At 35.6% G+C, this 14,464-nt stretch overlaps 3 non-coding genes across 3 annotated transcripts; all 3 read left to right on the forward strand.

Annotated features, from left to right (window-relative positions):
* The first annotated feature begins 527 nt into the window (after positions 1-527).
* On the forward strand, positions 528-599 carry TRNAC-GCA (transfer RNA cysteine (anticodon GCA)). Its single transcript has one exon. It is a non-coding gene; the product is annotated as a tRNA-Cys (tRNA).
* A 4,688-nt stretch (positions 600-5,287) lies between these two features.
* On the forward strand, positions 5,288-5,359 carry TRNAC-GCA (transfer RNA cysteine (anticodon GCA)). The gene has a single exon. It is a non-coding gene; the product is annotated as a tRNA-Cys (tRNA).
* Positions 5,360-7,855: 2,496 nt separating this feature from the next.
* TRNAC-GCA (transfer RNA cysteine (anticodon GCA)) lies at positions 7,856-7,927 on the forward strand. The gene has a single exon. It is a non-coding gene; the product is annotated as a tRNA-Cys (tRNA).
* Positions 7,928-14,464: the final 6,537 nt, after the last annotated feature.

The raw sequence follows: 14,464 nt of genomic DNA on the forward strand, positions 1-14,464 counted from the left end.
CCATACAGTCACCCACTCTATCACGTTTTTTAAAAAGGGCAGTTTTCAGCATTCAAGGGTTTATGTCAGTGGTAGAGCGTAGGAGTGCAGTTCAAGAAGTCCCTGTTTCATAACCATATACCCTCTTCAATAGATCCTGTTAAAATGTTTTTCAACCCAATGCACTGTAAGAAACAATAGGATATATCATCATTTCGTGTAAAAAAACAATGAACAATTGGGTTTAACTATGCTCTTAGCACAAAATCAACAAACTGCAGTAGAGAAGCAGTTATGTTTTGCAGAATTTGTGCATTTGACAAAAGTTTTTTTTCCATGTTCCAAGATCTACATGTGATACGAAATGTATGAATTCTTGCACTGGAAACCTCACTGTATTTTACGAAGGCAGATAAAGGACATTTTTTCTACCCCTTATACTTATAAGGAGGGTTTGGTGGCTGAAACTGCATTGCTTTGATGGTGATTGCATGTTGCTTTAACTTTGTACATATTACTGAATTAATAAAGGTGAACATTTCAGAACTGGGGGTATAGCTCAGTGGTAGAGCATTTGCCTGCAGATCAAAAGGTCCCTAGTTCAAACCTGGGTGCCCTCTTGTGCAACTGTTTTACCTGTAGAAATATTTTTTAATTAAATAAATTGAAGAACACATTTACAATCTTTGCATTTTATGTAATGAGCAACACATTTCTACATTTCAAATACTCCTGATCATCTCTGGAAACATAGGGTAAACACCATTAAGCTGTTTCGGATTTCTTCGTATGATACAAGCTGTGTACTACATTCACCCAAGTTCTACTGGTGATATTATCAGTTTGAAATAGTCCATTGGAAGCGCATATGAATGTTATAAAACTGTGGTGGAAACCAATAATATGCCCTTAATGAAATGTATTAATTTGTAGAGCTTCCCAGAAGTGCACTGATGTCATTAGTTTTACACGTTCCATACAGTCACCTATTCTATCACTTTTTTTAAAAACTGCATTTTCAGCATTCCAGGGTTTAACTCAGTCGTAGAGCGTAGGAATGCAGTTCAAGAAGTCCCTGTTTCATAACCATCTACCCTCTTCAATAGATCCTATTAAAATGTTTTTCAACCCAATGCACTGTAAGAAACAACAGGATATATCATCATTTCATATAAAAACAATGAACAATTGGGTTTAACTATGCTCTTAGCACAAAATCAATAACCTGCAGTAGAGAAACAGTTACGTTTTGCAGAATTTGTGCATTTGACAAAAGTTTTTTTTCCATGTTCCAAGATCTACATGTGATACGAAATGTATGAATTCTTGCAATGGAAACCTCACTGTATTTTACCAAGGCAGATAAAGGACATCCTTCGCACCCCATATACTTATAAGGAGGGTTTGGTGGCTGAAAATGCATTGCTTTGATGGTGATTGCATGTTGCTTGCACTTTGTACATATTACTGAATTAATAAAGGTGAACATTTTACAAGTCCAGGTATAGCTCAGTGGTAGAGCATTTGACTGCAGATCAAGAGGTCACTAGTTCAAATCTGAGTGCCCCCTGGTCCAACTGTTGCACCTGTAGAAATATTTTTTTAATTAATTAAATAAATTGAAGAAAACATTTACAATCTTAGCATTTTATGTAATGAGCAACAGATTTCTACATTTGAAATACTCCTGATCATCTCCGGAAACATAGGGTAAACACCATTAAGCTGTTTTGGATTTCTTCGTATGATACAAGCTGTGTATTACATTCACCCAAGTTCTACTGGTGATATTTCATTTTGAAATAGTCCATTGGAAGCTCATATGAATGTTATAAAACTGTGGTGGAAACCAATAATATGCGCTTAATGAAATGTATTAATTTGTACAGCTGACCAGAAGTGCACTGATGTCATTAGTTCTACAAGTTCCATACAGTCACCCACTCTATCACTTTTTTAAAAAAGGGCAGTTTTCAGCATTCAAGGGTTTATGTCAGTGGTAGAGGGTAGGAGTGCAGTTCAAGAAGTCCCTGTTTCATAACCATATACCCTCTTCAATAGATCCTGTTAAAATGTTTTTCAACCCAATGCACTGTAAGAAACAATAAGATATATCATCATTTCATATACAAAACAATGAACAATTGGGTTTAACTATGCTCTTAGCACAAAATCAACAAACTGCAGTAGAGAAGCAGTTACATTTTGCAGAATTTGTGCATTTGACAAAAGATTTTTTTTCCATGTTCCAAGAGCTACATGTGATACGAAATGTATGAATTCTTGCAATGGAAACCTCACTGTCTTTTACCAAGGCAGATAAAGGACATCTTTTGTACCCCATATACTTATAAGGAGGGTTTGGTGGGTGAAAATGCATTGCTTTGATGGTGATTGCATGTTGCTTGCACTTTGTACATATTACTGAATTGATAAAGGTGAACTTTTCAGAACTGGGGGTATAGCTCAGTGATAGAGCATTTGACTGCAGATCAAGAGGTCCCTTGTTCAAATCTGGGTGCCCCCTTGTCCAACTGTTTTACCTGTAGAAATATGTTTTTAATTAAATACATTGAAGTAAACATTTACAATCTTAGCATTTTATGTAATGAGCAACACATTTCTACATTTGAAATACTCCTGATCATCTCCTGAAACATAATGTAAACACCATTAAGCTGTTTCGGATTTCTTCGTATGATACAAGCTGTGTATTACATTCACCCAAGTTCTACTGGTGATATTATCAGTTTGAAATAGTCCATTGGAAGCGCATATGAATGCTATAAAACTGTGGAGGAAACCAATAATATGCCCTTAATGAAATGTATTAATTTGTACAGCTGACCAGAAGTGCAATGATGTCATTAGTTCTACAAGTTCCATAGAGTCACCCACTCTATCACCTTTTTAAAAAAGAGCAGTTTTCAGCATTCAAGGGTTTATGTCAGTGGTAGAGGGTAGGAGTGCACTTCAAGAAGTCCCTGTTTCATAACCATATACCCTCTTCAATAGATCCTGTTAAAATGTTTTTCAACCCAATGCACTGTAAGAAACAATAGGATATATCATCATTTCATATAAAAACAATGAACAATTGGGTTTAACTATGCACTTAGCACAAAATCAACAAACTGCAGTAGAGAAGCAGTTACGTTTTGCAGAATTTGTGCATTTGACAAAAGTTGTTTTTCCATGTTCCAAGATCTAAATGTGATACAAAATGTATGAATTCTTGAAATGGAGACCTCACTGTATTTTACCAAGGCAGATAAAGGACATCCTTCACACCCCTTATACTTATAAGGAGGGTTTGGTGGCTGAAAATGCATTGCTTTGATGGTGATTGCATGTTGCTTCCACTTTGTACATATTACTGAATTAATAAAGGTGAGCATTTTAGAACTGCAGGTATAGCTCAGTGGTAGAGCATTTGACTGCAGATCAAGAGATCCCTCGTTCAAATCTGAGTGCACCCTGTTGCACCGGCAGAAATATTTTTTTAATTAAATAAATTGAAGAAAATATTTACAATCTTAGCATTTTATGTAATGAGCAACACGTTTCTATATTTGAAATACTCCTGATCATCTCCTGAAACATAGGGTAAACACCATTAAGCTGTTTCGGATTTCTTTGTATGATACAAGCTGTGTATTACATTCACCCAAGTTCTACTGGTGATATTATCAGTTTGAAATAGTCCATTGGAAGCTCATATGAATGTTATAAACCTGTGGTGGAAACCAATAATATGCCCTTAATGAAATGTATTCATTTGTACAGCTGACCAGAAGTGCACTGATGTCATTAGTTCTACAAGTTCCATACAGTCACCCACTCTATCACCTTTTTAAAAAAGGGCAGTTTTCAGCATTCAAGGGTTTATGTCAGTGGTAGAGGGTAGGAGTGCAGTTCAAGAAGTCCCTGTTTCATAACCATATACCCTCTTCAATAGATCCTGTTAACATGTTTTTCCACCCAATGCACTGTAAGAAACAATAGGATATATCATCATTTCATATGAAAAACAATGAACAATTGGCTTTAACTATGCTCTTAGCACAAAATAAACAAACTGCAGTAGAGAAGCATTTACATTTTGCAGAATTTGTGCATTTGACAAAAGTTTTTTTTCCATGTTCCAAGATCTACATGTAATACGAAATGTATGAATTCTTGCAATGGAAACCTCACTGTATTTTACCAAGGCAGATAAAGGACATCCTTCGCACCCCATATACTTATAAGGAGGGTTTGGTGGCTGAAAATGCATTGCTTTGATGGTGATTGCATGTTGCTTTAACTTTGTACATATTACTGAATTAATAAAGGTGAACATTTAAGACCTGGGGCTATAGCTCAGTGGTAGAGCATTTGCCTGCAGATCAAAAGGTTCCTAGTTCAAATCTGGGTGCCCTCTTGTTCAACAGTTTTACCTATAGAAATATTTTTTTAATTAAATAAATTGAAGAAAACATTTACAATCTTAGCATTTTATGTAATGAGCAACACATTTCTACATTTGAAATACTCCTGATCATCTCCTGAAACATAATGTAAACACCATTAAGCTGTTTCGGATTTCTTCGTATGATACAAGCTGTGTATTACATTCACCCAAGTTCTACTGGTGATATTATCAGTTTGAAATAGTCCATTGGAAGCGCATATGAATGCTATAAAACTGTGGAGGAAACCAATAATTTGCCCTTAATGAAATGTATTAATTTGTACAGCTGACCAGAAGTGCAATGATGTCATTAGTTCTACAAGTTCCATACGGTCACCCACTCTATCACCTTTTTAAAAAAGAGCAGTTTTCAGCATTCAAGGGTTTATGTCAGTGGTAGAGGGTAGGAGTGCACTTCAAGAAGTCCCTGTTTCATAACCATATACCCTCTTCAATAGATCCTGTTAAAATGTTTTTCAACCCAATGCACTGTAAGAAACAATAGGATATATCATCATTTCATATAAAAAACAATGAATAATTGGGTTTAACTATGCTCTCAGCACAAAATCAACAAACTGCAGTAGAGAAGCAGTTACGTTTTGCAGAATTTGTGCATTTGACAAAAGTTTTTTTTCCATGTTCCAAGATCTACATGTGATAGGAAATGTATGAATGCTTGCAATGGAAACCTCACTGTATTTTACCAAGGCAGATAAAGGACATCCTTCGCACCCCATATACTTATAAGGAGTGTTTGGTGGCTGAAAATGCATTGCTTTGATGGTGATTGCATGTTGCTTGCACTTTGTACATATTACTGAATGAATGAATGAAGGTGAACATTTTAGAACTGGGGGTATAGCTCAGTGGTAGAGCATTTGACTGCAGATCAAAAGGTCCCTAGTTCAAATCTGGGTACCCCCTTGTCCAACTGTTTTACCTGTAGAAATATTTTTTTAATTAAATAAATAGAAGAAAATATTTACAATCTTAGCATTTTATGTAATGAGCAACACGTTTCTATATTTGAAATACTCCTGATCATCTCCTGAAACATAGGGTAAACACCATTAAGCTGTTTCGGATTTCTTCGTATGATACAAGCTGTGTATTACATTCACCCAAGTTCTACTGGTGATATTATCAGTTTGAAATAGTCCATTGGAAGCTCATATGAATGTTATAAACCTGTGGTGGAAACCAATAATATGCCCTTAATGAAATGTATTCATTTGTACAGCTGACCAGAAGTGCACTGATGTCATTAGTTCTACAAGTTCCATACAGTCACCCACTCTATCAACTTTTTAAAAAAGAGCCATTTTCAGCATTCAAGGGTTTATGTCAGTGGTAGAGGGTAGGAGTGCAGTTCAAGAAGTCCCTGTTTCATAACCATATACCCCATATACTTATAAGGAGGGTTTGGTGGCTGAAAATGCATTGCTTTGATGGTGATTGCATGTTGCTTGCACTTTGTACATATTACTGAATTAATAAAGGTGAACATTTTAGAACTGCAGGTATAGCTCAGTGGTAGAGCATTTGCCTGCAGATCAAAAGGTTCCTAGTTCAAATCTGGGTGCCCTCTTGTCCAACAGTTTTACCTATAGAAATATTTTTTTAATTAAATAAATTGAAGAAAACATTTACAATCTTAGCATTTTATGTAATGAGCAACACATTTCTACATTTGAAATACTCCTGATCATCTCTGGAAACATAGGGTAAACACCATTAAGCTGTTTCGGATTTCTTCGTATGATACAAGCTGTGTATTACATTCACCCAAGTTCTACTGGTGATATTATCAGTTTGAAATAGTCCATTGGAAGCGCATATGAATGTTATAAAACTGTGGTGGAAACCAATAATATGCCCTTAATGAAATGTATTAATTTGTACAGCTTCCCAGAAGTGCACTGATGTCATTAGTTCTACACGTTCCATACAGTCACCCACTCTATCACTTTTTTTTAAAAAGGGCAGTTTTCAGCATTCAAGGGTTTAACTCAGTGGTAGAGCGTAGGAATGCAGTTCAAGAAGTCCCTGTTTCATAACCATCTACCCTCTTCAATAGATCCTGTTAAAATGTTTTTCAACCCAATGCACTGTAAGAAACAATAGGATATATCATCATTTCATATAAAAACAATGAACAATTGGGTTTAACTATGCTTTTAGCACAAAATCAACAAACTGCAGTAGAGAAGCAGTTACGTTTTGCAGAATTTGTGCATTTGACAAAAGTTGTTTTTCCATGTTCCAAGATCTATATGTGATACGAAATGTATGAATTCTTGAAATGGAGACCTCACTGTATTTTACCAAGGCAGATAAAGGACATCCTTCTCACCCCTTATACTTATAAGGAGGGTTTGGTGGCTGAAAATGCATTGCTTTGATGGTGATTGCATGTTGCTTCCACTTTGTACATATTACTGAATAAATAAAGGTGAACATTATCGAATTGGGGGTATAGCTCAGTGGTAGAGCATTTGACTGCAGATCAAGGGGTCCCTAATTCAAATCTGGGTGTCCTCTGGTCCAACTGTTGTACCTGTAGAAATATTGTTTTAAATAAATTGAAGAAAACATTTACAATCTTAGCATTTTATGTAATGAGCAACACATTTCTACATTTGAAATACTCCTGATCATCTCCTGAAACATAGTGTGAACACCATTAAGCTGTTTCGGATTTCTTCGTATGATACAAGCTGTGTATTACATTCACCCAAGTACTACTGGTGATATTATCAGTTTGAAATAGTCCATTGGAAGCTCACATGAATGTTATAAAACTGTGGTAGAAACCAATAATATGCTCTTAATGAAATGTATTAATTTGTACAGCTGCCCAGAAGTGCACTGATGTCATTAGTTCTACAAGTTCCATACAGTCACCCACTCTATCACGTTTTTTAAAAAGGGCAGTTTTCAGCATTCAAGGGTTTATGTCAGTGGTAGAGCGTAGGAGTGCAGTTCAAGAAGTCCCTGTTTCATAACCATATACCCTCTTCAATAGATCCTGTTAAAATGTTTTTCAACCCAATGCACTGTAAGAAACAATAGGATATATCATCATTTCGTGTAAAAAAAACAATGAACAATTGGGTTTAACTATGCTCTTAGCACAAAATCAACAAACTGCAGTAGAGAAGCAGTTATGTTTTGCAGAATTTGTGCATTTGACAAAAGTTTTTTTTCCATGTTCCAAGATCTACATGTGATACGAAATGTATGAATTCTTGCACTGGAAACCTCACTGTATTTTACGAAGGCAGATAAAGGACATTTTTTGTACCCCTTATACTTATAAGGAGGGTTTGGTGGCTGAAACTGCATTGCTTTGATGGTGATTGCATGTTGCTTTAACTTTGTACATATTACTGAATTAATAAAGGTGAACATTTCAGAACTGGGGGTATAGCTCAGTGGTAGAGCATTTGCCTGCAGATCAAAAGGTCCCTAGTTCAAACCTGGGTGCCCTCTTGTCCAACTGTTTTACCTGTAGAAATATTTTTTTAATTAAATAAATTGAAGAACACATTTACAATCTTTGCATTTTATGTAATGAGCAACACATTTCTACATTTCAAATACTCCTGATCATCTCTGGAAACATAGGGTAAACACCATTAAGCTGTTTCGGATTTCTTCGTATGATACAAGCTGTGTACTACATTCACCCAAGTTCTACTGGTGATATTATCAGTTTGAAATAGTCCATTGGAAGCGCATATGAATGTTATAAAACTGTGGTGGAAACCAATAATATGCCCTTAATGAAATGTATTAATTTGTACAGCTTCCCAGAAGTGCACTGATGTCATTAGTTTTACACGTTCCATACAGTCACCTATTCTATCACTTTTTTTAAAAACTGCATTTTCAGCATTCAAGGGTTTAACTCAGTGGTAGAGCGTAGGAATGCAGTTCAAGAAGTCCCTGTTTCATAACCATCTACCCTCTTCAATAGATCCTGTTAAAATGTTTTTCAACCCAATGCACTGTAAGAAACAATAAGATATATCATCATTTCATATACAAAAGAATGAACAATTGGGTTTAACTATGCTCTTAGCGCAAAATCAACAAACTGCAGTAGAGAAGCAGTTACGCTTTGCAGAATTTGTGCATTTGACAAAAGATTTTTTTTCCATGTTCCAAGAGCTACATGTGATACGAAATGTATGAATTCTTGCAATGGAAACCTCACTGTCTTTTACCAAGGCAGATAAAGGACATCTTTTGTACCCCATATACTTATAAGGAGGGTTTGGTGGGTGAAAATGCATTGCTTTGATGGTGATTGCATGTTGCTTGCACTTTGTACATATTACTGAATTGATAAAGGTGAACTTTTCAGAACTGGGGGTATAGCTCAGTGATAGAGCATTTGACTGCAGATCAAGAGGTCCCTTGTTCAAATCTGGGTGCCCCCTTGTCCAACTGTTTTACCTGTAGAAATATGTTTTTAATTAAATACATTGAAGTAAACATTTACAATCTTAGCATTTTATGTAATGAGCACCACATTTCTACATTTGAAATACTTCTGATCATCTCCTGAAACATAGGGTAAACACCATTAAACTGTTTAGGATTTCTTCGTATTATACAAGCTGTGTTTTACATTCACCCAAGTTCTACTGGTGATATTATCAGTTTGAAATAGTCCATTGGAAGCTCATATGAATGTTATAAAACTGTGGTGGAAACCAATAATATGCCCTTAATGAAATGTATTAATTTGTACAGCTGACCAGAAGTGCACTGATGTCATTAGTTCTACAAGTTCCATACAGTCACCCACTCTATCACCTTTTTAAAAAAGGGCAATTTTCAGCATTCAAGGGTTTATGTCGGTGGTAGAGCGTAGGAGTGCAGTTCAAGAAGTCCCTGTTTCATAACCATATACCCTCTTCAATAGATCCTGTAAAACGTTTTTGAACCCAATGCACTGTAAGAAACAATAAAATATATCATCATTTCATATACAAAAGAATGAACAATTGGGTTTAACTATGCTCTTAGCACAAAATCAACAAACTGCAGTAGAGAAGAAGTTACATTTTGCAGAATTTGTGCATTTGACAAAAGATTTTTTTTCCATGTTCCAAGATCTGCATGTGATACGAAATGTATGAATTCTTGCAATGGAAACCTCACTGTATTTTACCAAGGCAGATAAAGGACATCCTTCGCACCCCATATACTTATAACGAGGGTTTGGTGACTGAAAACGCTTTGCTTTGATGGTGATTGCATGTTGCTTCCACTTTGTACATATTACTGAATAAATAAAGGTGAACGTTTCAGAAATGGGGTTATAGCTCAGGGGTAGAGCATTTCACTGCAGATCAAAAGGTACCTGGTTCAAATATGGGTGCCCCCTTGTCCAACTGTGTTACCTGTAGAAATATGTTTTTAATTAAATAAATTGAAGAAAACATTTACAATCTTAGCATTTTATGTAATGAGCAACACATTTCTACATTTGAAATACTCCTGATCATCTCCTGAAACATAGGGTAAACACCATGAAACTGTTTAGGATTTCTTCATATGATACAAGCTGTGTTTTACATTCACCCAAGTTCTACTGGTGATATTATCAGTTTGAAATAGTCCATTGGAAGCTCATATGAATGTTATAAAACTGTGGTGGAAACCAATAATATGCCCTTAATGAAATGTATTAATTTGTACAGCTGACCAGAAGTGCACTGATGTCATTAGTTCTACAAGTTCCATACAGTCACCCACTCTATCACCTTTTTAAAAAAGGGCAGTTTTCAGCATTCAAGGGTTTATGTCAGTGGTAGTGGGTAGGAGTGCAGTTCAAGAAGTCCCCGTTTCATAACCATATACCCTCTTCAATAGATCCTGTTAAAATGTTTTTCAACCCAATGCACTGTAAGAAAAATAAAATATATCATCATTTCATATACAAAAGAATGAACAGTTGGGTTTAACTATGCTCTTAGCACAAAATCAACAAACTGCAGTAGATAAGCAGTTACATTTTGCAGAATTTGTGCATTTGACAAAAGATTTTTTTTCCATGTTCCAAGATCTGCATGCGATACGAAATGTATGAATTCTTGCAATGGAAACCTCACTGTATTTTACCAAGGCAGATAAAGGACATCCTTCGCACCCCATATACTTATAACGAGGGTTTGGCGGCTGAAAATGCTTTGCTTTGATGGCGATTGCATGTTGCTTCCACTTTGTACATATTACTGAATAAATAAAGGTGAACATTTCAGATATGGGGTTATAGCTCAGGGGTAGATCATTTCACTGCAGATCAAAAGGTCCCTAGTTCAAATCTGGGTGCCCCCTTGTCCAACTGTTTTACCTGTAGAAATATGTTTTTAATTAAATACATTGAAGTAAACATTTACAATCTTAGCATTTTATGTAATGAGCACCACATTTCTACATTTGAAATACTTCTGATCATCTCCTGAAACATAGGGTAAACACCATTAAACTGTTTAGGATTTCTTCGTATTATACAAGCTGTGTTTTACATTCACCCAAGTTCTACTGGTGATATTATCAGTTTGAAATAGTCCATTGGAAGCTCATATGAATGTTATAAAACTGTGGTGGAAACCAATAATATGCCCTTAATGAAATGTATTAATTTGTACAGCTGACCAGAAGTGCACTGATGTCATTAGTTCTACAAGTTCCATACAGTCACCCACTCTATCACCTTTTTAAAAAAGGGCAGTTTTCAGCATTCAAGGGTTTAACTCAGTGGTAGAGGTAGGAATGCAGTTCAAGAAGTACCCGTTTCATAACCATATACCCTCTTCAATAGATCCTGTTAAAATGTTTTTCAACCCAATGCACTGTAAGAAAAATAAAATATATCATCATTTCATATACAAAAGAATGAACAGTTGGGTTTAACTATGCTCTTAGCACAAAATCAACAAACTGCAGTAGATAAGCAGTTACATTTTGCAGAATTTGTGCATTTGACAAAAGATTTTTTTTCCATGTTCCAAGATCTGCATGCGATACGAAATGTATGAATTCTTGCAATGGAAACCTCACTGTATTTTACCAAGGCAGATAAAGGACATCCTTCGCACCCCATACACTTATAACGAGGGTTTGGCGGCTGAAAATGCTTTGCTTTGATGGCGATTGCATGTTGCTTCCACTTTGTACATATTACTGAATAAATAAAGGTGAACATTTCAGATATGGGGTTATAGCTCAGGGGTAGAGCATTTCACTGCAGATCAAAAGGTCCCTAGTTCAAATCTGGGTGCCCCCTTGTCCAACTGTTTTACCTGTAGAAATATGTTTTTAATTAAATAAATTGAAGAAAACATTTACAATCTTAGCATTTTATGTAATGAGCAACACATTTCTACATTTGAAATACTCCTGATCATCTCCTGAAACATAGGGTAAACACCATTAAACTGTTTAGGATTTCTTCATATGATACAAGCTGTGTTTTACATTCACCCAAGTTCTACTGGTGATATTATCAGTTTGAAATAGTCCATTGGAAGCTCATATGAATGTTATAAAACTGTGGTGGAAACCAATAATATGCCCTTAATGAAATGTATTAATTTCTCCAGCTGACCAGAAGTGCACTGATGTCATTAGTTCTACAAGTTCCATACAGTCACCCACTCTATCACCTTTTTAAAAAAGGGCAATTTTCAGCATTCAAGGGTTTATGTCAGTGGTAGAGTGTAGGAGTGCAGTTCAAGAAGTCCCTGTTTCATAACCATATACCCTCTTCAATAGATCCTGTAAAATGTTTTTGAACCCAATGCACTGTAAGAAACAATAGGATATATCATCATTTCGTGTAAAAAAAATGAACAATTGGGTTTAACTATGCTCTTAGCACAAAATCAACAAACTGCAGTAGAGAAGCAGTTACGTTTTGCAGAATTTGTGCATTTGACAAAAGTTTTTTTTCCATGTTCCAAGATCTACATGTGATACGAAATGTATGAATTCTTGCAATGGAAACCTCACTGTATTTTACCAAGGCAGATAAAGGACATCCTTCGCACCCCATATACTTATAAGGAGGGTTTGGTGGCTGAAAATGCATTGCTTTGATGGTGATTGCATGTTGCTTGCACTTTGTACATATTACTGAATTAATAAAGGTGAACATTTTAGAACTGCAGATATAGCTCAGTGGTAGAGCATTTGACTGCAGATCAAGAGGTCCCTCGTTCAAATCTGAGTGCCCCCTGGTCCAACTGTTGCACCTGTAGAAATATTTTTTTAATTAAATAAATTGAAGAAAATATTTACAATCTTAGCATTTTATGTAATGAGCAACACGTTTCTATATTTGAAATACTCCTGATCATCTCCTGAAACATAGGGTAAACACCATTAAGCTGTTTCGGATTTCTTCGTATGATACAAACTGTGTATTACATTCACCCAAGTTTTACTGGTGATATTATCAGTTTGAAATAGTCCATTGGAAGCTCATATGAATGTTATAAACCTGTGGTGGAAACCAATAATATGCCCTTAATGAAATGTATTCATTTGTACAGCTGACCAGAAGTGCACTGATGTCATTAGTTCTACAAGTTCCATACAGTCACCCACTCTATCAACTTTTTAAAAAAGAGCCGTTTTCAGCATTCAAGGGTTTATGTCAGTGGTAGAGGGTAGGAGTGCAGTTCAAGAAGTCCCTGTTTCATAACCATATACCCTCTTCAATAGATCCTGTTAAAATGTTTTTCAACCCAATGCACTGTAAGAAACAATAGGATATGTCATCATTTCATATAAAAAGCAATGAACAATTGGGTTTAACTATGCTCTTAGAACAAAATAAACAAACTGCAGTAGAGAAGCATTTACATTTTGCAGAATGTGTGCATTTGACAAAAGTTTTTTTTCCATGTTCCAAGATCTACATGTAATACGAAATGTATGAATTCTTGCAATGGAAACCTCACTGTATTTTACCAAGGCAGATAAAGGACATCCTTCGCACCCCATATACTTATAAGGAGGGTTTGGTGGCTGAAAATGCATTGCTTTGATGGTGATTGCATGTTGCTTTAACTTTGTACATATTACTGAATTAATAAAGGTGAACATTTCAGACCTGGGGGTATAGCTCAGTGGTAGAGCATTTACCTGCAGATCAAAAGGTCCCTAGTTCAAACCTGGGTGCCCTCTTGTCCAACTGTTTTACCTGTAGAAATATTTTTTTAATTAAATAAATTGAAGAACACATATACAATCTTAGCATTTTATGTAATGAGCAATACAATTCTACATTTCAAATACTCCTGATCATCTCTGGAAACATAGGGTAAACACCATTAAGCTGTTTCGGATTTCTTCGTATGATACAAGCTGTGTACTACATTCACCCAAGTTCTACTGGTGATATTATCAGTTTGAAATAGTCCATTGGAAGCGCATATGAATGTTATAAAACTGTGGTGGAAACCAATAATATGCCCTTAATGAAATGTATTAATTTGTACAGCTTCCCAGAAGTGCAATGATGTCATTAGTTTTACACGTTCCATACAGTCACCCATTCTATCACTTTTTTAAAAAAGGGCAGTTTTCAGCATTCAAGGGTTTAACTCAGTGGTAGAGCGTAGGAATGCAGTTCAAGAAGTCCCTGTTTCATAACCATATACCCTCTTCAATAGATCCTGTTAAAATGTTTTTCAACCCAATGCACTGTAAGAAACAATAGGATATGTCATCATTTCATATAAAAAGCAATGAACAATTGGGTTTAACTATGCTCTTAGAACAAAATAAACAAACTGCAGTAGAGAAGCATTTACATTTTGCAGAATTTGTGCATTTGACAAAAGTTTTTTTTCCATGTTCCAAGATCTACATGTAATACGAAATGTATGAATTCTTGCAATGGAAACCTCACTGTATTTTACCAAGGCAGATAAAGGACATCCTTCGCACCCCATATACTTATAAGGAGGGTTTGGTGGCTGAAAATGCATTGCTTTGATGGTTGCT

Source organism: Ambystoma mexicanum, chromosome 4q, assembly GCF_040938575.1.
Source record: "Ambystoma mexicanum isolate Mex_15411 chromosome 4q, UKY_AmexF1_1, whole genome shotgun sequence".
Lineage (NCBI taxonomy): Eukaryota > Metazoa > Chordata > Amphibia > Caudata > Ambystomatidae > Ambystoma > Ambystoma mexicanum.